Source organism: Rhinopithecus bieti, unplaced genomic scaffold, assembly GCF_001698545.2.
Source record: "Rhinopithecus bieti isolate Rb0 unplaced genomic scaffold, ASM169854v2 scaffold_7398, whole genome shotgun sequence".
Taxonomy (NCBI): domain Eukaryota; kingdom Metazoa; phylum Chordata; class Mammalia; order Primates; family Cercopithecidae; genus Rhinopithecus; species Rhinopithecus bieti.
This window is the reverse complement of record NW_016805783.1, coordinates 2891400-2916666: the sequence shown is the minus strand read 5'-3', so window position 1 is coordinate 2916666 and position 25267 is coordinate 2891400.

Below are 25267 nucleotides of genomic sequence, written 5' to 3'. Positions count from 1 at the left end.
AAAAAAAAAAAAAAAAAAAAAAAGACTAAACTTTCCCCATTGCTCTGCAGTAACAATCTTTGTCATAAACCAAATGACAGGCCGGGCACAGTGACTCATGCCTGTAATCTCAGCACTTTGGGAGGCCGAGGCAGGCGGATCACCTGAGGTCAGGAGTTTGAGACTAGCTTGGCCAACATGGCAAACCCTGTCTCTACTAAAAACACAAAAATTAGCCGGGCATAGGGCACACATCTGTAGTCTGAGCTAATTGGGAGCCTGAGGCAGAAGAATCACTAGAACTGCGGGATGGAGGTGGCAGTGAGCCAGAATCACACCGCTGCGCTACAGCCTGGGTGACAGAGTGAGACTGCATCTCTAAATAAATAAAATGACATAGTATGCGTTAGTTTATCTCTGAACGCTGGGATTTTTTTTTTTTTTTTTTTTTTTTTCCCTTTATTTTTTTTTTTTTCTTTGCACCTTTACTGTTATTTACTGCAGCATTGTATAAATCTTGATATCTGTCGGTGTAAGTTTCCAACTTTGTTCTTTAAGATTTTCTTGAGTACTCTTGACCCTTAGTTGTTCCACATAAAATTTAGAAGCAACCTGTCATTTTACATACACACACTGTATGGTTTTGATTGGAATTGCATTAAATTGATAAATCAATTTAGGAGAGTTGACAACTTTTCTTTTTTTTTTTTTGAGACAGAGTCTCATTGTTGTCAGCCTGGGCTAGAGTGCAATGGCTGATCTTGGCTCACTACAACCTCCGCCTTCCTGGTTCCAGCAATTCTCTGGCCTCAGCCTCCTGAGTAGCTGAGATTACAGGCGCCCACCACCATGCCCAGATAATTTTTGTATTTTTTAGTAGAGACAGGGGTTCACCATGTTAGCCAGGCTGGTCTCGAACTCCTGACCTCAGGTGATCCACCCATCTCGGCCTCCCAATGTGCTGGGATTACAGGCATGAGCCCCCGCAACTGGCGACAACTTTTCAATATTGAGTATCCCAATCCATGAATATGATATATTACTCTGTTATTTAGTTTTTTTTTTTAATTTCTTTCTACAATGTTTTGTGGTTTTTCAGTGTAGAGGCCTTACACATATTTTATGTGTAAGATGAATATTTAATGTTTTATGTTTATATAAATGGTATTATAAAATTCTATTTCTAGTTGTTTGTTTCTATTATATAGATGTGACCAGAGACCTTGTAGAATTACCATTTTAATTACAATAATTTCTCTTTAAGGCTTTTCCATGTTCTCAACCATATCATCTGCAAATTATAATGACTTTGGTTTTTTTTTACAATCTTTATCATATTTCTTTTATTTTCTGTCTTATTTTATTGACTGGCATGTCTAGGACAATGCTGATTAGTCCTGGTGATAGCAGACATTGCTGTCTCATTGCTCATCTCAGCAGAGAAACTTTTAATATTTTTAAATTAAGTATAATGTCTGCTCTAGGTTTTTGCAGAAAATTTTTTAAATTTCAGATTAAAGAAATCCTCTTCTATTTCTAGATTCTTGCAATTCTTTAAAGTGCTGAATGTTACCAAATAATTATTCTGCAACTTTTGAGAGGACTATATACTTTTTTGCTTTTATTCTGTTAAGGTAGAAAATTGCACAGATAATTTTTCTAATATTAAGCAACCTTGCATTCCTAGAAAAAATTCATCTTGGTCATGATGTATTTTATATATAATGCTGAATTCTGTTTGTAAATACTTTGCATATTGATTTTGCATCTGTGACAATGAACGTGAATAAACTGTAATATTTCTTTCTTGTCCTAATTTTACCAGGTTTTTATAGCAAGCGATATCTCTGGAAACTTGGCCCTTAAAATCCTGGCTGCTTTGGTTGCTCTCTGATGTCTTCTGATAGCTCGATTTTTTTTAATGCTATCAAGTTTTATAATTATTCTCGGGGTAGTGTTTGTGTGATACAAGCTAGTCATTCATAGCCAGAAACAAAACTTTTCCTTTTGCAAACCCGATGAGCAAATGAAACCTCAAACTAATATCTAACCTTTAGTTCATCTTCTGACCTGGTTCAGTTCCTGAAAAATTCTTGGGTTACCAAAAATATGGTTTTGACTTTCAGTGCCATTTTAGTGCCCTAATCTGTTAAAACAGTTGTAGGAAAATAAATACAATTTAATTGCAATGATAATAGTTCAACCCTTTAAAGTGAAGAAAAAAAGGAATTTAGTTGGAAAATGTTAATGTGGCCAAGTCTGTGATCTTTTTCAAATATTAACTAATTACTATGTTAATTAATTAGTAATATATTAAGTAATTATATAATTACAGTAAGGAACACTGTAGTATTCTCCATGAGGGGACTCAAAAATTTCACTGGATGAAAAGAAGGAAGATTCGACTATTCATATCTGACAGTTCTCAGTAAGATTACATGGCAGAAGGATGGTCAAATTATACCCATTAATTTTAAGTCGTTGCTAAATCCATTTCTAGCATTTGGCTAAGAAATAGGACATGCATCCTATAGTAATGAAATATATGGTAAGGTCAACCTGAAATTGGTATAAACAGTAAAAACTAGGAGAGAGGTTGAAGTGAGAGCAGAGAAGTTGAGATAACACTGCTGTTTGTTAAACTTCTATGTGCTAAGTGCTTTGCTTGCGGCTTTGCTGGCATTTATCTCACTTAATCCCTGCAAACACAATAAGATATTTTTATCTCCAATTTTACAAGAGGAATTGAGGCTCAGTAAAAAATAATGACTTCCCAAACATCATACAGCTAGTAAGTGGGATTCAAACTTAGCTCTGTTTGACTCTAGAACCCACGTTCTTTCTAGTAAGCCAGGCTGAGATTAAACAGAAGAGAAACCCAGTATTCTTATCAGTGAAGACTAGATGCTCTATTAGGAAGCCCTGCAAAAGAAGTGCTGAAGAAGCAAGAGTTTAGTTACACGTTTATGATTTGTTGGGTAAAGATTTTATTTTGGGTGTGTGTTTCCTTTGTCTCTGGAATTCCTGGTATATTCTCAAATAAAAACATTTCCTGTTTACTACTAACTGGGCTAACATCCAATAACCAAGCAATATAAACAAATTCCAACATTTTTCTATCTCATGTAGGGTTAGAGCCTGTATGTGTCTGGTTGACTTGCTCAGTGGTTTACAAACTAGCACAGTTAAGTCTAAGTCATGGGTTAGATCTTCATTTCCTAAATGTGTTTTCCAGAACATACTAGTTCTACATATTAATAGATATTATTCAGGAAAAAAAGTAAGTATCTGGGGTTGATTCACAGTAAATTATGTTTAATAAACAGTGGATTAAACCAAGTGAAAGAAATGTGTACTTTTAAACTTTTCTAACCTTAAAATATTTAGTATGTAGTGTGAATCTTCAAGAGGAGATATAAGTATTTTCCAAACTTACTTGGCTTCAGAACACTGAGGATTATCTTCTAGAATGGGTGTTATTTAGGCCATGTTTTGGGAAAGGATGAATTAGATGCTTTATAGGCCAATTCGTTTTACAGCAAAATGCTACATCATTGGTCATAAAGGGAAAGGTATAAAAATGTAATCAAAGCAGCCCCATGGACAGGCCCTCCTAGTGATGCAATGTAGACCCCATCACAAAAAAATTGGCACAGAGTGTGAGTGACTTCCTGAAGAGATATTGTAGAGGAGATTCCTACATGGGAAAGAAGTTGGACAAGATGACCTTTAACTTTTTTCACATGCTAAGATTCTTCGTTTCTATGAAAACCATAATCCCTTTTAGAAAAGCAAATAAACAAACAGTGGTGTGAAACTTCTATTTATAATAAGAAATATATATTTAGTCTTTGTCCTGTTGCCTGACACACAGCTCTTAGAACCCTTAGAATCTCCAAACTAATGTGTCTTCTTGTAGGCTAATGAGAGATGACTGGTGGCTGGGGGCTCCTGGATAGCGTCAGGAAGTGGGGGCTGGTTCCCAGGGAAACCAACCATGTGATCAGAATGTTGGAAATTTAAGTCCCATCCCCAGATCTCCTGGGAGACGAGAGGAGCTAAGGGTTGAATCAATCACCAATGGCCACTGATTTAATTAATCACACCTATAAAACAAAGCCTCTACACAAACCCAAAGGGATGGGGGTTGAGAGAGCTTCCAGGTTGCTAAACATGCGGAGGTGCTAGGAGGGTGACACACCTGGCGAGGGAATGGAAGCTCCACAACCCCTTCCCCCATACCTTGCCTTATGCACCTCTTCCATCTTGCTATTAATCTGTACCCTTTACAATAATGTCAGTAAATGTGTTTCCCTGAGTTCTGTGAGTCATTCTAGCAAACGATTGAACCCAAAGACAGGGTAGTGGGAATCTCCAATTTTTAGCTACTTGGTCAGAAGCACAGGTGACAACCAGTGGCTTTCAATTGGCATCTGAAATGGGCCAGGTGACCGGGGTTTGGGGGTGGGGCAGTTTCACCGGACTGAGCCCTTAACCTATGGAGTCTGCACTACCTCCATTTAATGTCAGAATTGAGTTAAATTGTAGGACACTCTGTCAGTGTCCACTGGAGAATTACTTGGTGTCTGGGGAAACAACCCCACACATCTGTTGTGTTGAGACTGTAGTAGAAGAAAAGAGCCAGTTTATTTAGTTGTTTTTGCCCTATTTCATACAAGTGGCATCTTGTAACTATGTATATTAATTAGGTAAAGTTTCAGCAGTTACAACAAAGAGACACACAATGCAATGGTTTAAATAAAATGGAAGTTTGTTTCATATGTAAAACTCTCCAGGGGAGCATTTCAGGTCAGCAGGTTGGCTCCACTTCCCTCCATGTGATCCATCAGGGTCCCAGGTTCCCTCCACCTCCTTGGTCTGCTCCCCAGGGCATTGTCCTTCTACGCAGCTCAGCTGGCTTTTCACTTCACAGTAAAAGGGAATCCCAGGCAAGCAATTTTTTTTTCTTTTAATTAAGTAAGGCTGAAGTTACTTACTTCAATTTGCTCACATTTCATTGGGGACAATTTAATCACACAGCCAAACCTAGGTACAGAGTCAGTTGGGAAGTCCATTCTTAAGCCAGGCAGTTATGTGCACAAGAAAAGGGGGAGAAGAGATTTTGGAAGAACAACTAAGACTGCCACACTGTTGTTGGGACAAACACTAGTTGGTAATCATTACTTGGGCATTACTAACATTTACTAAGGAACCGCTAGTTCAGACTGACCAAATCCTTTCTAGAAAAATGTTGACTGCCTGTCAGTGTGATACTCAAGTACTCCAACTTATGAAGCATGGAAGTTCTCAGAAGAGCTCTGATTATCTGTCAGGGCTGGAGGATCAGTGCAGGAAATCAGGGGAGGGGCAGGGGTCAGTAAACAATTCAAAGTCAGTATCCTCTGCAGCTCACTTATTGTCTTTCATGATCCTTCACTAATTTTTTTTTTAAAGCGGTTAAATAGGGAAAGAAAACTGGCAGATCTCAATTTTATGCAACTTCAACTGCATTAGTGTGTGCTATGGGGACAAGTCCATGGGGTACAGTTAAAGAAAAAAAAAAGCCTCAATAGGAAGCCAATCTTTACATAGGAAATATGCAACTCAAAATCTTCTCTTTCTAATTTTCAGGTAGGAACTCAATCAAAAACAGATGATACATATACAACCTAACAGAGGGCCCTGAAAGCAGATGTGCTGGTTACCAGTCCTGCATTTCACTTCATCTTTTCCTAAGGATGCTGCCACAGGTCCTAGTTATTTGGGGTTCTGCTCCTTTCCTTAGAGTCATTCCCATGCAATGGCAACACTTCCCTTTGCAAAGTCAAGGACATTGTCAAGTCTGCAGAGTAGCTGAAGTCCATATGGAACAACCTGGGGAGTAAAACCCCCAAAATTATTTATCTGACCACCTGCTTCAGAAATTTCACCAACTCAGATGCAGTATCTGGGGATTTCAAAGTTTCCAAAGTCTTCAAGATGTCCCCGTTAAGGTGAAAATACCTCTGGGAGAGAAAAATATCACAAGTTAATTATCCTCCAACCTGGGCATTTGGAATCATCTGGAGAGATTTTTCAAAACCACAAATGCTTAGGCCTCACTCTACACGAACCAAGTCAGAATCTCTGAAATGGGACCTGGGATTTTCTATTTTATTTTCGGCTTTCTAAATAATTCCATGCCCAGGTTTGGGAACCAGGGACTTAGGACATTCTCAGTTAGTTCAGAGATTCTTCAGCAACTCAGAGTTGTTTTGAGGGATGATGATTTGGGAGAGAGAAAAGGAGAGAGCAGGAATGGGAAGGTTCTGGAAACTATGGAAAGGCTCAAAAGGCAAGCATGGTTCCTTCTCAATCTTGCTTTGCCTTGACTAAAAAATGGCCATTTGTAAAACAATATACAATGTTTCATTACCCTTGCCTTATGGAAATGTCTGATCTCATTCTCTTTCTAATCATCAGGAAATATTGTGTCACATTTTATTTGTATCCTTTTGTTTTCCCCTAATTTATAAGATCAATGGAACATGGGTATGGGGTTGGAATAATCTTCTGAATTCCTGGGAGAAATCCTCAAAGGGCCTTGGGTTCCATCCTCACTTCCTGGAGGAGAGATGGAACTTCTGGGAGAGTGACTAGTTCCTCAGGACCACGCCTGAGTGAGAAAGGCAACCTAAAGCACTCTGCAGCTTCCATCATCTCTGTGATCAGACCTTCATATCAGAGACCTTTTCCTTACATCTGACTTCATCTTTTCCTCTTCATATTCAAGTCATTTCCCCAGCTTTCTACTGTCTGGAGAGATGGAGAACAGCTGCTTGGGGACCTCCTGATCCTTGAAGCTAAGGAATTCTCCCATTAACATTTTTTTCCAGACAGAATAACTCTGATTTCCATAACCTTTTTTATGGTCTCGTTTCTTAATCCTTTATTTTCATAGCTCTCCTTTGGATGTAGTTCTTCCAATAAGAAATGAATCAATGCCAAATATAACCAAAGAATCCTTTCCTGTTTTCTCTATGTCTTCAATGAAAATGACGAATCTAGTTTTTTAAAAACAGCTTTGGTGGCCATTGCTAATGTGTTTTCAATAAGTGGTCCCCATGTTCTTGGATTATTGGGGAAAATTACTCTTACAGAGAAAATAGCTTCAGGCTAGAAATCCAGAGACCTGTGTTTTAGATCCAATTTTGTCACAGTGGAACTATATAACTTCTTGTTTATGTTTTAAAACTTATTTGGGTCTGTTTGTTTCATCTGTAAAGTGAATCAAGTTGACCTTTAAATTCACTCCTACTCTAAAATTCTTATTTCTGCTTATTTTATTTTGATTCATGTCTGATTTCTTAGTAGCAAAACAATCTGAACTCCCACAGCACTTTATACATCTCTTATAGCTGTGTCACTTTTGAACCTATAATACAATCATTTCTATTGTATCATGCATGCCATAGCTTTCCTACTAGTTCAAAGAGTACTTAAAGGCAGGACCCAAGTAACTCTGTAACTTGCTTTAGCACAGTGCTTTGCCAATAACCATTTGTTGAATGAGTCTACGCATGAATATTTAATGTTCCTCTGTCAAGTAAAGAGTAACAATTTTTGGAGTAGGAAAAATGATGACTGACAATTTTGCCTCTATGCCCCTGTAGCTCCGTCTGCTCCCTGTGGTGAGATGCCTTCACTATTTGCACTGGCCTCTTGTGGATAATCCATTGCATGTAGAAATGTCAATGACGGGACAGGTAATTGTATATAAACAAGGTTGTTTTCCCCAGGAGAAATTAAGAGACTTCAAAAGATTTGCAGTACAAAAAGAACAAAGACTGCAGACTGCAGGTTAGAAAGAAGAAAGGCCAGACAATCAGAGAAGAGTTTCAGTTGAGAAAGAAGTATCTGAAAGCAGAAACGAACAGAGTTTTTCCTGAGCAGCCTAAAACCAAGAGATTAAACTCTGCCCTGAAGGTTGGGGATAGAAGCGCAATATTTGGGCTCAGGGAAATCAGTGAGAATAGTCTCCAAAACTGGACCCTTATCAGCTCTGGACACCTGTGATTTCCTAACTTGTAAATACTTTGAACTTCTATTGATTCGCTGCTGGAGAAAACCCATATTACTGCAAACCAGAGACCCAAAAGGCCATGGGGTGTCACCATGGTGACAATTTAACCATGAAAGTGAACAAATTACAGGGGGGTGTTGAGTGAGAGATTGAAGGGCTTCTAAGCTGAAAGCCCAACCAAGAGGCCTAAACTCTGGAGAGGAGATTAATGATGAGCCAACTGGTGCTCCTACCCCCAGCCCAGAAGGCTGGCTTTTGGCACAGCTAACACGGTTGACCACTCTTATGCTCCTATTGACCTGGAAGAAATCTGGTAGGCATAATAAAAGACAGTTTGCAGCTTGTTTTCTCTTTCTAGGTCTCTGACTCAATGGAATAGAGTCTGATATGGACCAAGACAACATAGATACCACTGCACACTGTCTTCTATGAGCCAGGGATCCAGGACTGACCTCCACCAACCCAATAAAATGTTGTTTATAGAATGACAGTGTGTTCCGAGCACCAGAGTCACACTCCACATCCCATTCCCCTTGTTTTTACTCATATTGAAATGACTTGATGCCACTTCTAGATGAGTTAGAGGCCAAGGACTCTGGAAAACAGAACAATAACCACTTTCTTTTTTTTTTTTTTTTTTTTTTTTGAGACGGAGTCTCGCTCTGTCACCCAGGCTGGAGTACAGTGGCCGGATCTCAGCTCACTGCAAGCTCCGCCTCCCGGGTTTACGCCATTCTCCTGCCTCAGCCTCCAGAGTAGCTGGGACTACAGGCGCCCGCCACCTCGCCCGGCTCGGTTTTTTGTATTTTTAGTAGAGGCAGGGTTTCACTGTGTTAGCCAGGATGGTCTCGATCTCCTGACCTTGTGATCCGCCCGTCTCGGCCTCCCAAAGTGCTGGGATTACAGGCTTGAGCCACCGCGCCCGGCAATAACCACTTTCTTATCTGAAGATGGTATGATTTGATTCTTACAGGCTGAAAGTGGCCTTCCAAGAAAGTGGTCTTTGTGATCTGCTTAGGAAAGAGTGGTCAAAAATTAACTATTCTACCACTAAGGGCAGCATTTCTGGCAGCCACCTTCCAACTTTGTCCAGGTTTATACCCAGGTAAGGAGTCAGTGGAGCTTCTTGTCATGAGTATGGTCTCTGGGGTGGCTCTGCCATGACATGAAGTTTGGTTCCAATTCTTAGCAGTTGGGTGACATTTATTTAACAATTCCTGGCCTCAGTTTTTCATTTGTAAAATGGGTTAATAATAATAATAGTTCTTACCTCATAAGGTTGTTGTGAGGAACAAATGTGTTTACATGTAAAATGCCTAGAACAGTGCTCAATAAATGTTAACTATTGATACATGGCTTCTAATCCTGTCCATCAGATGATGTCATCTATTCCCAAGATGTAGTTGTTAATCTTTCAAGAAATCCGAGACAGTTCAATTACTCAATGTTAAGCATTCTGTAGGCATTACTACTGTACTGTTTTGTTTGGAGTTTTGATTGTTGTTGTTTAATGCTCAAGATGAACACTTAATTATAACTGTTTAAAATGCTTCCAGGTAAGAATTATTGTAGCAGTGCTTAATAGTGTAAAACTTGAGAATCTCTCATCAATTTGTCTGTGAGTTAGTGGACATACAAAATAGTGGAATCTCTCATCCATTTATCTGTGAGTTAGCGGACTTACAAAACCGTTCCTGAGGACAGTCCTGTCTTCCCTAGGCTCAACTCAGAGGGACAGTGGGGTGACTTCTATGTCCATATTGTCCTTGTCTTGTTGCTAAATTTTTATAACAATATATCAATTCTACCCGACTCACTGATTTTTAAAAATAGATAGTTTTGTATTAAATTTGTAACACAAAAGAGCTGCACTTCAGATATTTATCAAAGAGTATAATCTCTAGCACATTGCTGCAAGTTCTGAAGATATCAAAAGTCCTGCTGAGAAAAATAATATTCATGGAAGATTTTGTGTGTGTTTCCATTCTCCAGGTCAGTGATTTCCCAAATTTTTATATTTCACAGACCAGTTTTAAGAAGTTTTTTTTTTAATGATGGTTACTGATATAGGCTGCTAACTTATTTTACCAATAAGGGGTAACAAAAGAGTCTTTTAAATTAAAGTTTTAAGGAAATTTAATATTATGAAAAATTCACTACTCACTGATTTTTTTTTTTTTCATTTTACCGTAAACCCATGAAAATTTTATCTCTGACTACCAGACTGGCACTTGAGAACACAGAGATAATTTATAACTTATCCCTAGATGAAACCCAATCACTAGTGACTTCACACCTGGGATGCATCATTGTGAGTACCTGCAGAAGGATTTCCACCAAATCACACACTCGATGTGACCTTCATTAAATGAAGAGTGTTACAGAAACAGCCTTTGAAGCTTGTCACTTCATTTAGTCCAAAGCTGTCACAAAGACATTATGTTTTGCATTACCTAGCCTTCTCTCTTAGAAGACCTACTGGAGTAATCCCACTCTGGTCTCAGTAGCAGAAGCATTTGGACTTGTCTAAGCAGTGGATTTGTATTTTATCTTCTTTATTATGTGAATAATTTTACCCTTCCTCTTCATACAATCTCCTTGAAATGTTTAACTCAACTCATCTCTAATATGCACATAAAATTTCAAGAAATGTGATTTATGTATTCACCATGCTCCTGGCTCCATCCTGTGCTTCTGCCATTTTCCCTTTGCCTTATTTTATTTATTTATTTATTTTTTACCTGTTTGACCTTGTTGTACTACATACTTCTTTGTAAGCGATCCTAAATCCTTTCCAGTGCCAGCAGGGATGTACTTAAGTACATAAATTAGTCAATGGAGGACCACCTGTGACCTAGATATAGCTTCACGAGGACCCCTCGCTGCCCAGGGGGCCCACTCACATATCTAGGACTCATCTGCACAGTTTTCCTGGTGCTGACTGGAGAGAAAATCGGCATTATGTATCCCGTTAAAATGCTAGCTGCTGATACGGCCTGAGTGTTGTCCTGCTCTGTACTTAACAGGAGCCACCAACGCCTCACTTTATGTAAGGTGAGAATATCAAGTGCTGTAGCAAAGCCAGGAGAAAGGTACTTAGGGGAGAAGGGCCACTAAATTCGGGTTTGTCCAACTGCAGATCCCAACCTATTAGCGGAATGTAAAATTAGCATTATAACTAACTTTTTTTTCATGAAAAATTTCAAGGTTTTATGGAAGTGTAATCTTATGGAAAATAAGTATAACATAAACAACAGAGTGCATTGCATGGAGTGAGGGTAAGGATTTATTCATAAAACTGGTGTGCGTGTCTGCTGGGTCACAATAAAAACGTATTTCTTACTATGGGTTATGAAAACTTCCTTAAATATTATCACGTAAGGGCGTGCCTCTTCCATCTGTACATAAAACAGGCCTTGGGCCTTCATATGGTTTGGCTCTGTGTCCCCATCCAAATCTCACCTTGAATTGTAACAATCCCCACATGTCAAGGATAAGACTGGGTAGAGATAATTGGATCGTGGGGGCAGTTTCTGCCATGCTGTTCTTGTGATAGTGAGTGAGTCTCATGAGATCGGATAGTTTTATAAGCGTGTGGCATTTCCCCTGCTGGCACTCATTCTCTCTCCTGCTGCCCTGTGAAGAGGTATCTTCTGCCATGATTGTAAGTTTCTTGAGGCCTCCCCAGCCATGGAAACTGTGAGTCAATTAAACCTCTTATCTTTATAAATTACCCGGTCTCAGGTATTTCTTCACAGCAATGTGAGAATGGACTAATATAGTAAATGGTCAGACTCAATCCTCACTCAGAAACTGTACCACTCAAACAAAATTCCACACAGCAAATAATCACTTTCCCAGCAGAATGTTTTCTCATTGATATGACTTCTCATTAATAAGTTTTTGTGCACCATATTAGTCAGGGTTTTCTAGAGAAACGGAACCAATAGGATTTGTGTGGGTGTATATATATGTACACACACACATATGTATATACACACATACACACACACACACACCACTCCAGAGAGAGAGGGAGAGATTGTATATATACAATCTATGTGTGTTTGTATATACATGTGTGTATACACAAACACACACAAATCCATTGGTTCTGTTTCTCTAGAAAACCCTTACTAATATGGTGCACAAAAACCTGTTAATGTTTTTGTCTCAAGGAGACAAATGTCAATTATTGTCTCAAGGCGAGAGATTTCCTTCAAGGAATTGGCTCTCAGTTGCAGAGACTTGGCAAGTCCAAAATCTTCAGGATAGGCTGGCAGACTGGAGACCCAGGGAAGAGCTGCAGTTCCAGGCCAAAGGCAGACTACAGGCAAAATCCTTTCTCCCTCATCAGAGTCAGTCTAAGGCCTTCAACTGACTGATTGAGGCCCACTCCCACTATGACAGGTATCTGCTTTACTCACAGTCCAGTGATTTAAATGGTAATATTTCCTGTTTGAGCAGCACTGCAGAGAAGGGACTGGCTGGACAATTCTTTCCAGCCTTGGAAATGGCTGGCAAATAAATAAATAAATAAGTAAGGAAAGCTAATCTCATCCAAAAAACACCTTCACAGACACATCCAGAATAATGTTTGATCAAATCTGGCCCCATGGTCCAGTCAACTTGACACATAACATTAACCATCACATGCCCCTTAGTTTAGATTCACAGAGACAGAAAAAAATAGTGGGCTTTGCCTATGCTACTGAAGTTATTGTGGCCATTAAGACCAAATTCTAAACAGGTTGTGTCAGTGTTGTGCTGGTGCTGGCTCCTTCTAGCTGCTGATTGCAAATTATGCCTGAATCTTCCCAAGTCTGCATTCAAATGGCATTACGTTTGTGCCTGGAAGTTGGCCATGGGGGAGTTGCTTACATCACAAAAATGCTATAAATCAGGGGTGAGGTACCTCGAATTTCTGGCTTACCATAACACCACCGGACCTGTCAGCTTTTCAACAACGTATTAAAAAGTCTGTAATTCCATTTAGTAAGCATGATGTCAAGTCTGAAAATGGAATATTTCTAATTTTAGTAACAAAAATAAAGTTTCAAAAGTTAAAACATACATTAGTTTCTCCTTTTTAAAATTTCAATAGCTTTAGGGGTACAAGTAGTTTTTGGTTGCATGGATGAACTGTATTGTGGTTTTCATGCGTGTCCATGTGAAGAGACCACCAAACAGGCTTTGTGTGAGCAACAAGGCTGTTTATTTCACCTGGGTGCAGATGGGCTAAGTCCAAAAAGAAAGTCAGCAAAGGGAGATGGGGTGGGGCTGTTCTGTAGGATTTGGGTAGGTAATGGAAAATTACAGTCAAGGGGGGTTGTTCTTTGGCGGGCAGGGGCGGGGGTCACAAGGTGCTCAGTGGGGGAGCTTCTGAGCCAGGAGAAGGAATTTCACAAGGTAATGTCATCAGTTAAGGCAGAAACCGGCCGTTTTCACTTCTTTTGTGGTTCTTCACTTGCTTCAGGCCATCTGGATGTGTAAGTGCAGGTCACAGGGGATATGATGGCTTAGCTTGGGCTCAGAGGCCTGACAGTGGTGAAGTAGAGATTTTAGTGCACCCATCACCCAAGTAGTGTCCATGGTACCCAATATGTAGCAAAACATACATCAGTTTCTTAACCACATTTTCAAAAGAACAGAACAGTAACCAATACTGTCAATTGACGGTAGTCCATCATATTGACTTTTTAATATCTAATTGGTCTACATGGAGTGAGCATACATGCTATTTATTTTCTTTTATAAATAATTATCATATTATTATAGGAATGAGGCCAGGCATGGTAACTCACACCTGTAATCCCAGCACTTTGGGAGGCTGAGGAGGGCAGATCACTTGAGGTCAGGCAATCAGCAAGATCCAGACTATAGTAAACTGTACAGGACATACGATCAATTTCTTTAACAAATAAATTTCCAGGATGACAGAGAAAGAGAGAGGTGTGGAAGGAGGAGTTGAACCTAAAGATGAAAGCAGTGCTTTCCAAACTTTATTATACATCAGAATCACCCGGGGGCTGCATGTGGAGTCCCACCCCTAGATTTTTTGAATCCCTTGGTTGTGCTAAGGCCAGATAATTTGCATTTAGGAATAAGTTCCCAGGTGATACAGCTGCTCATGATAATTGTATTCTAGTTGTGTTTTTGTTGAAAGGCATTTACATTTCTGATATGGGTTGGATCTGTGTCCCAGCCCAAATCTCATGTCAAATTGTTATCCCCAGTGTTGGAGGTGGGGCCTAGTGGGAGGTGATTTGATCATGGGGGTGGTTTCTCATCGTTTAGCATAATCCCCTAGCGCTGTTCTCGACAGAGTTCTCAGGAGATCTGGTTGTTTGAAAATGTGTGACACATCCCCCCTTGCTGGCTTCCTCCTGCTCTGGCCATGTAAGACTTGCCTGCTTCCCTTTCACCTCCCACCGTGATTCTAAATTCCTGAGGCCTACCCAGAAGCAGAAGCCATGCTTCCTGTACAGCCTGTGGAAACATGAGCCAATTAAACCTCTTTTCTTTGTAAATTACCCAGTCTCAGGTATTTCTTTATGGCAATGTCAGAATGTACTAATACAATTTTAAAGATATATTCTAAGACATTACAGATGAAATGATACAATGTCTGTAATTTACTGCAAAATCATCTGCAGTGTGGTGGTAAGTAGTGGGGATACTACAAATGAAACGAGATTGGGCAGAGTGATAATTGTTAAATATGAGTGAGGGATACAGGGGGACTTCTTAAGTTATTCTACTTTTGTGTATTCCATATTTAAAAGTGTTAAAAAGGAAGAATTAAACCCAAATTCTTTTAAATATCTACTTCACACCTCTAGAAACAAGTGATCTTTCTTTTTTAGCCACTTCTCATTATAAAAGAAAGGCAGAGGCATCATTCATAAAAGGGCAAAGCTTTCATTAATTATTTTTTTAACCAGGAAAGGCTGTAAATTCAATCAATCCTTTTGTAACTCAGATGTCAAGGATAACAAATGGTTCCAGCACTTCCATCTGCCTGTATGCATGTGGGAGCATCACCTGCCCAGTGCAGACATTGCCCTTTCTCTTCCTCACCCTTTTTCTTTCCTCCACAGCAAACCTGTCCTATTCAATGATAACACCTAGACACCAAATAGACCCAGAAGGTGGTTTCCCATCAATTTTCAAAAACTGCGAGACGGGGGACCCAAATTCTGATGTTCCCTTCTATAAAATCATCAAGGCCAGAGGTGGTGGCTTATGCCTGTAATCCCAGCACTTGGGGAGGCTGAGGCCAGCGGATTACTTGAGGTCAGGAGTTCGAGACCAACCAACATGGTGAAACCCTGTCTCTACTAAAAATACAAAAATTAGCAGAGCATGGTGGCAAGTGCCTGTGATCCCAGCTACTCGGGAGGCTGAGGCAGGAAAATTGCTTGAACCCGAGAAGTGGAGGTTGCAGTGAGCTGAGATCAAGCACTGCACTCCAGCCTAGGCAAAAGAGCAAGACTCTGTCTCAATAATAATAATAAATCAAAATCACCAAAGTTGGGATTTAGTCAGAGTTACAAATACCTACACATTTATTATGAGGACTAAGCTCTGATTTTTTATCTTGCCCAAATTCCTGTCTAAGGGGTCTGGGAAGTCATACCCTACAAACCATAAAATCTCATCAGATGTGTTTTATTTAACTCTATATATCGTGACTTACTTTCCAATCTGACTCTGGCAAAACATTACATGACAGAGAAGAAAATCAAAATATTTTACCCCAAAATATGTTTCTTTGACACATATTGAAATGTCCCTGCAAAGCCATCCTTTATGGGAGAAAATTTGCGTCTGTAAAGAATCTCTATTAACATAGCTAGATCTTTTTCTTCCAGGTCCTCTCAATCCTGAAGAAATTAACTGAGAGTCTAGCACCTTTTATAGATCTGAACAGGAAACACTTGTCATCTATTGTCTCTAAGGGCAGCCACAATGATACTTCAAAAGAACCTTAATCTCCACAACCTTTTATCTTAACCTGAACATTTCCTTGCTATTAATCCCAGTTCTTCAGATAAACTCAACCAATTGTAAACCAAAATATAGGAAGCTCCCCAACCCCACCCCACTTAAAATTGTCCTGCCTTACTGGACCAAGCCAATGTATTTCTCAAATGTATTTGATTGATGTCTTATGCCTCCCTAAAATACAGAAAATCAAGCCACACCCCAACCACCTTGGACACATGTCCTCAGGACCTCCTGAGGGCTGTGTCATGGGCTATGGTCACTCACATTTGGCTCAGAATGTATCTCTTCAAATATTTTACAGAGTTTGACTCTTTCCACTAACAATTACAAATACTCAAAAAGGGAAGAGAAACGTGTAATGAGAATAAATTGTATCTAAATAGACAGTGACTTTTCTTTGTATGAAGGTGTTTCCTCCTCCCCGTGAGGTAACCACTGAGGTAACCACTGCATTTTGGAACCAGAGAAAATCCTCAGAATCTCTATGATCTTTCCCATCCACTTACCAAATGAGGAAACCGATACCCAGATAAGTCAGATGACATGGCCAGAGTGAAAAAACTAGCTACTGCCAGAAACTTACCTGCACTTTCAAAACTTTCTGGTAAAATAAAAGTAAAAAAGGAAAGAAGGGAGGGAGAGAGGACTGACTCACAGAAGAGCTGCTTTCAGGAATGTTGCCCATACAGTGAAATTTTTAAATAAAATTCTATGTACCTGCTGATTTTTGTTCTAAAATTGGAAATACAGATAGGGGTGCAGTCTATCAACGGACTCAGTTGAAAATATTTGCTAATTTAAGAGTTAAAGAGGGAGCCAAACACCCATGGAATGTTGCTGCTGTTGAGCTACAGTGTTGGAAGCACTGTAGTACTTGATAGTACTAAAAGTACTAAAGTAGTACAAGATAGTACTTGGGGCACTTTTCAGTCAATAACAATTACCAACATTTGTGAGCACTATGCACTGGAGACTAAACGCCATTTTCTTTATTCCACACTTTGTCCCCATGACAACTCTGCAAGGTAAATTCTACAGATCTCCTCATTGTATAGATGGGGAAAGAGAGATAGAGAGATTAATAAGTTGCTCAGGTTCATATGTGGGATGGATCTAGGCTATCCTCCCCAGCTCTCATTACTAATACTTCTCCCAGATCACTGGGTACATTTCTATAGGTGGTATGTGCAATGGAGCCCCAGGCTGGGGATAGAGAGGGTGGGGAAATGTGACGGCTGAAATGTAGCCCATAGCCTCCTTACCAAGCTATGGGGCTGCCTTTTTCTGGAGGAGGCAATGTTTTAAAATCCACACAGACACTTTTATGAGGCAGTGGTGGCCCAACTCCTTTCCCAACTAGTTCCCATGCCTTGGGAATTTTAACTAGAAGGAGCCAATATTCTTGGAATTTTGTCCTGTATCTGAAATGGCCAGTTGCCTAATAGAACCAGAAATATTATAGCTCATGCATTTTGTCCATAGGGGTTGCTGCAGAATGTGTCATGGTCTGCGTGTTGCCTGGGCTGGGATCGAGTGGGAAGTAACTGCAAGTGGGCATGAAGTAAGTTATTGAGTTCTGTGAAAGTGTCTAAAACTGGAATGTGGTGAAATTTAATAAAAATCCAACTATCCTAGCCGGGCGAGGTGGCGGGCGCCTGTAGTCCCAGCTACTCGGGAGGCTGAGGCAGGAGAATGGCATAAACCCGGGAGGCGGAGCTTGCAGTGAGCTGAGATCTGGCCATTGCCCTCCAGCCTGGGTGACAGAGCGAGACTCCGTCTAAAAAAAAAAAAAAAAAAAAAAAAAAATCCAACTATCCACTTACAGTGAGTGAATTGTGTATGAATTATACTCCAATAAAGCTGATTTTTTAAATACCACGATCAGATCAGCAACTCCTTAAGTTGGAGTCATTCTATAAAGTCACTCTATAAAGATAAAACATGTCCAAGAATGAATAAAGTCGTGATAAGATTAGTTAAGTGTATGGGATCTAAAGACTCAAAGACCAGGGCTTCATGGGCTTAGGAGACCTATACCGTCACACAGAGCCCTAAGCTCAGAAAGACTCTGCCCTAGGCTTCATGACATGTAGTTTCCATCCATTTTGATATTCTTAGTGATTTCATTTTTGAATTTGTGCTTTATAAATGAAGACCAACGGGACAATGAGGCCCATGGATGTGCAGAGAAGATACGTGCAACATGTGTCCACACCTTGCCACCCCTTTAGCTTATGACTATGACATACAGCACTCAACATGTCCCATGAACACAGAATTCTAGTGACCCAAAATGTGTGGGAATTCCATGACATTTAAATCCAGTCAAAACAAGCATATTACTTTCATGACTAAGTATGAGCGAAGAGGGGAATGACAGCCCCCACGAGGCCACACTTTCTGTTTGAAGCGGAACATGCTTCCAATGCAGACAGAAAGCTTTCTAAGAAAGGCAAATGACCCAGAAACCATAACATTTCCTTCCTGACTCTTGTTAATTCCCTGCATGAGCTAACCATTCACCCTGAAAATGATGACATCAGAGGAAAGGAAAGATAGAGCAACCCATCATTCCTTTTCCTACCAGCCTTTCCTTACTTATCAATATACTGAAGGTGGAGAGCATTGGTAGAATGTGCCCATATCAAAAAGTGAATGAAAACAGTTGAGTTCATTTTGTGCAGCATTTCCACTGTTCTAAGAATGAAATACGCCGGGCACAGTGGCTCACGCCTGTAATCCCAGTACTTTGGGAGGCCAAGGCGGGCGGATCACGAGGTAGGGAGATCGAGACCATACTGGCTAACACGGTGAAACCCCGTCTCTACTAAAAATACAAAAAAAAACTAGCCGGGCAAGGTGGCGGGCGCCTGTAGTCCCAGCTACTCGGGAGGCTGAGGCAGGAGAATGGCATGAACCCGGGAGGCAGAGCTTTCAGTGAGCTGAGATATGGCCACTGCACTCCAGCCTGGGTGACTGAGCAAGACTACATCTCAAAAAAAAAAAAAGAAAAGAAAAAAAATGAAATACATATGTGAGAGCTATGAAATACAAATGATATGTCAGTAATTCTGTGGGAATTAAATGCTCTTACATTAGCATTAAGGCTGTCATCACACAGTGTAAAGATGAATGCTAAAATTCATGCTAATTTAAAATTTTATTTTTTCTTAACTTAGAATGGCATTAAATAGCACATTTTTTAAAAACACTAGGACAAGTTGAGAGACTATGGAAGAAAGGAAAAGGTGTTACGGTACCTGTAATAGCACTTTTTTCCTGCATTTTGAACAAGGGGTCCCACACTCTTACTTTGCACCAGTCTTCACAAATTCTGAAGCAGCCCTTTTAAAGATAAGTGTTCTGCTGGGCACCGTGGCTCACGCCTGTAATCCCACACTTTGGGAGGCTGAGGCAGGTTTTCACCTGAAGTCAGGAATTCAAGACCACCTTGACCAATATGGTGAAACCCTGTCTCTACTAAAAATACGAAAATTAGCCGGGCGTGGTGGCAGGTGCCTGTAGTCCCAGCTACTCGGGAGGCTGAGACGGGAGAATTGCTGGAGCCCAGGAGGCGTAGGTTGCAGTGAGCCAAGACTGTGCCACTGCACATGAGCTGTGATCACACCACTGCACTCCAGCCTGGGCAACAGAGAGAGAGACCCGTCTCAAAAAAAAAAAAAGATAAGTGTTCAACCTCCTCACTTGACATATGACAAAACTGAGGCTGGAAGAGATTGCATGACATACTCAAGATCACAGTTAGAAGCAGACCTGGCTCTATAGCCCAGGTCCTACTCCCAGGCCAGTGGTCCTTCTACCATTCTTATAGTCCAAAACAACAAGTTGATTTAAAACTAGAGATTCCCATAAGAATAATATTTCAAGGCCGGGCACAGTGGCTCACAACTGTAATCCCAGCACTTTAGGAGACCAAGGCGGGTGGATCACATGAGGTCAGGAGTTCAAGACCAACCTGGCCAAAATGGTGAAACCCCGTCTCTACTAAATATACAAAAATTAGCCGGGCATGGTGGTGGGCGCCTGTAATTCCAGTTGCTCGGGAGGCTGAGGCAGGAGAATCACCTGAACCTGTGAGGCAAAGGTTGCAGTGAGCTATCACATCACTGTACTCCAGTCTGGGTGACAGATGTCTCAAAAAAAAAAATTCAGTTCAGCAAGTTCAAAGAATGACCAAATTAGACACATTTGCTGCAAATGGCTCTCAGAGGCTTTGAAAAATGGCATTGTGGCATTTTGTTTTAAGCAAGTAAACATATTTTCTGAGCCTAGAATTTTCTCCGATCGCTAGAGAGCTTAAATAGATTATAAATACAGCATAGAGAGTATTCATGCAAAACCATTGCAGCTAAATGTCTATTTGTAAAGCCAGCTGGTTTCCAGTTAAAAGTTTGTAAAAGAGGGAAAAATAATATGCTTTATTTAAGTATGAACAGAGGAAGGCCTAGGTCCTGCCTCTTTCCTAAGTATTTAAAGTTCTGTGCCCATAATGGATACAGGAATCAGATGATCACACTGGACAGAAGTCAAAAGTCTTGCTCCTCCTTTGATGTGAACAACAATCTTGGTAATTGTTGACAGAGAAGTAAATACAACCTGCCCTCTAGTTTTTGAATTCACAAGTAGTAATTATTGTAAGCAAGCTCTAAACCACCTTCAGAAAATCTGTCTTTAAAACACAAGATGTGATATGCAAAACAAATAAAACAAAACCTAAGTCAATCTGGTTTGGGTTAGAAAGAATCTTTTTGGTAAAATTAAATCTTCGTGTAGCCCTTAATGCTTTGAGTCCCATCCCAATGTGGCTTATTCATTACCCACTCTCTAGTTTCCCTGCCTCTAAACCCTCTTCTCCTGCAGTGCCATGGAACTCAACAGCTCCTACAATGTGGCAGGTAAACACTAAGGATTAGGGCCAAGGGTTGGGAGAGGGGAATGACAAACAATAATTATAGCTAACATTTTTTGAGCCCTTCCTATTTGCTGGGCACTTTGCCAAGTGCTTTATGTTCATTATCTTAATGATTCTTCACAACACTTCTATGAGGTAGGATTATCCCATTTCAACATGAGAACACAAAATCACAGAGAGGTAAAACCTTGCCCTCTAGGTCACACCAAATCTGGAGTTCAAAGCCAGTCTGACATCAGATAATTAGATGTCTGCTTTTCTCTTTACCTCTGCCCCGTATCTTCTTATTTGCCCGCATATTGCCTATCCTTACAGCATCCTGATGCAAAGACATTGTTCATTCAGGTGGTCGAGTATGGATGGTGATATATGGAAAGCACTTTATCGAAGACCACCATTGACCAGGGTCTTTGTGGGAATTATTATAGCAAAAGGCACTCTCCTTTGAGCTGATGCAGAACAGGACTGATTTGCTCCCACTCTTTGCTGGACACCCTTTGGCTGTGCACAACCTCTGCAGTATACACCAAAGTCCTGAGCTTACCCTAGTCATTTTGAATAATGGTTATTTGCATGTCCAGTAATTTTAAATGACAGTGATATGGTGACACTTCATGTGATTATATGTGGACTATCATGTACTCTAGAGAGGACAAATATGTCCTTAAAAATATACAAAAGGGGGTCGGGCATGGTGGCTCACGCTTGTAATCCCAGCACTTTGGGAGGCCAAGGTGGGTGAATCACAAGGTCAGGGGTTCAAGAACAGCCTGGCCAACATGGTGAAACCCCATGTCTACTAAAAATACAAGAATTAACCAGGCGTGGTGGCGGCGCCTGTAATCCCAGCTACTGGGGAGGCTGAGGCAGGAGAATGGCTTGAACCCGGGAAGCGGAGATTGCAGCGAGCTGAGATCGCGCGATTGAACCATTGCACTCTAGCCTGGTGGACGAGAGTGAGATGAAGTCTCAGAAAATATATATATATGTATACACACACACACATATATATACACACACATAATATATATATACACACACACATAGACACAAACAAAAGGGGCTGGGTGCAGGTATGGTGACTCACACCTGCAATCTCAGCACTTTGAGAGGCTAAGGCGGGAGGATCACGAGGTCAGGAGTTCAAGACCAGCCTGGCCAACATAGTGAAACCCTGTCTCTGTTAAGAATACACAAAATTGGCCGGGCGCGGTGGCTCAAGCCTGTAATCCCAGCACTTTGGGAGGCCAAGACGGGCGGATCATGAGGTCAGGAGATCGAGACCATCCTGGCTAACACGGTGAAACCCCGTCTCTACTAAAAAATACAAAAAAACTAGCCGGGCGTGGTGGCGGGCGCCTGTAGTCCCAGCTACCCGGGAGGCTGAGGCGGGAGAATGGCGTGAACCTGGGAGGCGGAGCTTGCAAAGCTGACATCCGGCCACAGCACTCCAGCCTGGGTGACAGAGCGAGACTCCATCTCAAAAAAAAAAGAATACACAAAATTAGCTGGGTGTGGTGGTGGGCACCTGTAATCTCACCTACTCAGCAAGCTGAGGCAGGAGAATCACTTGAACCTGGAAGGCAGAGGTTGCAGCGAGCCGAGATCGCGCCACTGCACACTAGCCCAGGCAACAGTCTGAGACTCCACCTCAAAATATATATATATACACACACACACACACACAAAAGGTTATTCAACAAATTTACAGGCTTGTTTCTGTACTTCTCTCGCTGATCCTCAACTCCCAGGAGACTGAACAAAAACTAAAGAGTTGGGTGCTGTTGAATAGATTCATTAAACTCAATAGTCCTTAACTGGCAGACACACAGGAGAAAGCTCCATGTGTCTTATACATCAGCATTCCTGAGAGGAAGCAGAACGCAACCATTATGGAAATAAATCGAATCAATAACAGTTTCCCCAAACATACTCCAAGCCAGTGGGTAAGATAAGAACTAGGTCTGCCTTCAAAACAATGGTCTGATTCTAACACTGTTGATAGCTTTCTTCCTATCCAATCAAGAACTATGCTGTGTTCAACTTGTCTGAATCTTCATATAGCCATTAATGTTGGAAAATGAGTTGTTTCCTTTGTTGTAAGGGAAGCCCACAGAACACGTCACTGTGGAAGTCACTAGAATTTGCAGCAGGGAATCAAATCTTTCACTGAAAGAACAACAACAAAAAAACTAATCATTTGGTATGGTTCAAAATGCTAACATTTCCAGGTGGGTACAATACATATTTTCATTTCTAAAGCAGATTGTCAATATTCATATATTATATTAGAGTCTTGATTTTTTTCAAGAAGTAGTAAGTCAAGCTATCTTATTACAACAACAAAATTTGGCTAATTGCAAAATCAGTGCATTATATCTACCACACACCATAGCAAGTTTCCTGCCAGCATGATCACTATGAAACCAGCCCTTTTGAGGCCAAACCTCAAGGCCCACATAATAACAATGGCTGCCATTCCGGGTGATATAGACTTGGAGTGTAGAAATCTCAAATTGGAAGAGACTCCAGTGAACCATCACAGTCTTGCTAGTCTTCAATAACTGGAGAATAGAGCTATAATTTAGTTTGAAGTGTGTATAGGGAGAATTCATGGTGAGAATCTGAGCCTCAGAGAATGCAAAGTCAACTCACTACTAATAGGAAGTGACATTGTGGCAGCAAATCCTCTGAAGTGACAAGTTTCTTTCAGGATATGCTGTGCTAAGATTAAAGAAAAAAAGTTTGTAAGGAAGGGAAGCAAGTGTCAAACAGATAGCAGACTTATTTTCAGGATTATGTAAAGCACAAAAATGAAAGGACTTCCACTGTGCAGTGTTGTCATGGTTACCTGATCTCTTATCAAAAAGGAGAATCAAGCAGGGAAGGGAAACCTGGAAAAGGCAGTAACCAGGGAGGCCTGCACCTCCACACGGGCTTTTCATCCAATTGAGGTTCTTTATGAGGGTATAAAATAAGAGATGACATTTTGCAGCTGTAGATAATTTTTAAAGGGGCTTATTTTGCTATGCAGAATAAGTACTTCATTCTGCTGTGCTTTCTGAAACATGAAAATATGACGGCTAACCCATCATTGTTCAGGAGAATCTCTATGTGAACAGGAAAAAAAAATGTACCTTTAAAATTTCCTCCCAATGCAATAAAAATAAAAAATCTTTTCCCAAACTACAAACTTAGTATATAGGTTGAGTTGCTTCCTCAAGAAAGCTGCATTTATCTCCTCCAAAAAAAAATGTTAGAGGATTTTATTTGGAGGTTACCAGTAAAGAAAACTGGAAAATTCTTTTCAGAGATTAAAAGAAAATCAGGAAAGGAGGGGTGGGGAAAAGAAAAAAGAAAATCTCCTTGGTTTCCACTTCACAATTAGCACAGAATAAAGGACAATTTACCACTCTGTCCTTCCCCCTAAGCTCCACCTACCTCTACAAATGCATCACCTTTCTGCCCATCAACTCCCCAACCCTCATAAACCATTGTCCCGGATAAACATTGCTAGGCACAAGGTCTTGCTTTTCCAAATCACAATCTCATTCTCAACCCACCTAACAACAGCTTGCAAAGTGCCCTTTTTTCCAGTGACAGGTAGTCAGAATAACTACAAGGCCACTGGCATGAAAAGACTCAGCCTAGGAGAAGAAATGGAAGTTTGACCCTATTTGTTTTATCTGCTTGGGAAGGGGGAGGAGGAAGAAAGCAATAAAGATCAGTCATTTCTTTAACAGCTCAGTCTCTGAATTACTCCCTCTTCTCATTTCCCCTGGTAGAAAGACACTATGCCTAATTGGGTAAACCTTGCAAAGGGGACGAATAAGCCTTAGACTCACAGTAACTTTGACTTCTCTCATAGAGAAAATGTTGAGAATTAGCATTCATTGAAACCCTAGTATGAACTAGACATTGTACTAGGTGCTTTAGTGATAATATTCTATTTATACAAATCACACCCCTGGAAACCATGTCCTCATTAAATATGAGGAAGCTAAGGCTCAGAAAAGAGAAGTAACTTGCCCTAACTCACAAAGAGCTCACTTCTAAACTCACTTACTGCACCGCCTAACACTGGAGAAGGTAGGGTGCTAGGTGATTCTCATTCAGATTAGTTCCACTCCCTGTGAAATGTTCTGGAAATTTGTAGAATTTATCTTCAGTTTTGTCATTTACATATTGAAACATTATTTTCAGTTACATTTTTTTTAAATTTCTATTTTATATAGCAATTTATATTTTTTGTGTGATTGTGTGGATAGTTAGATTGTATTACC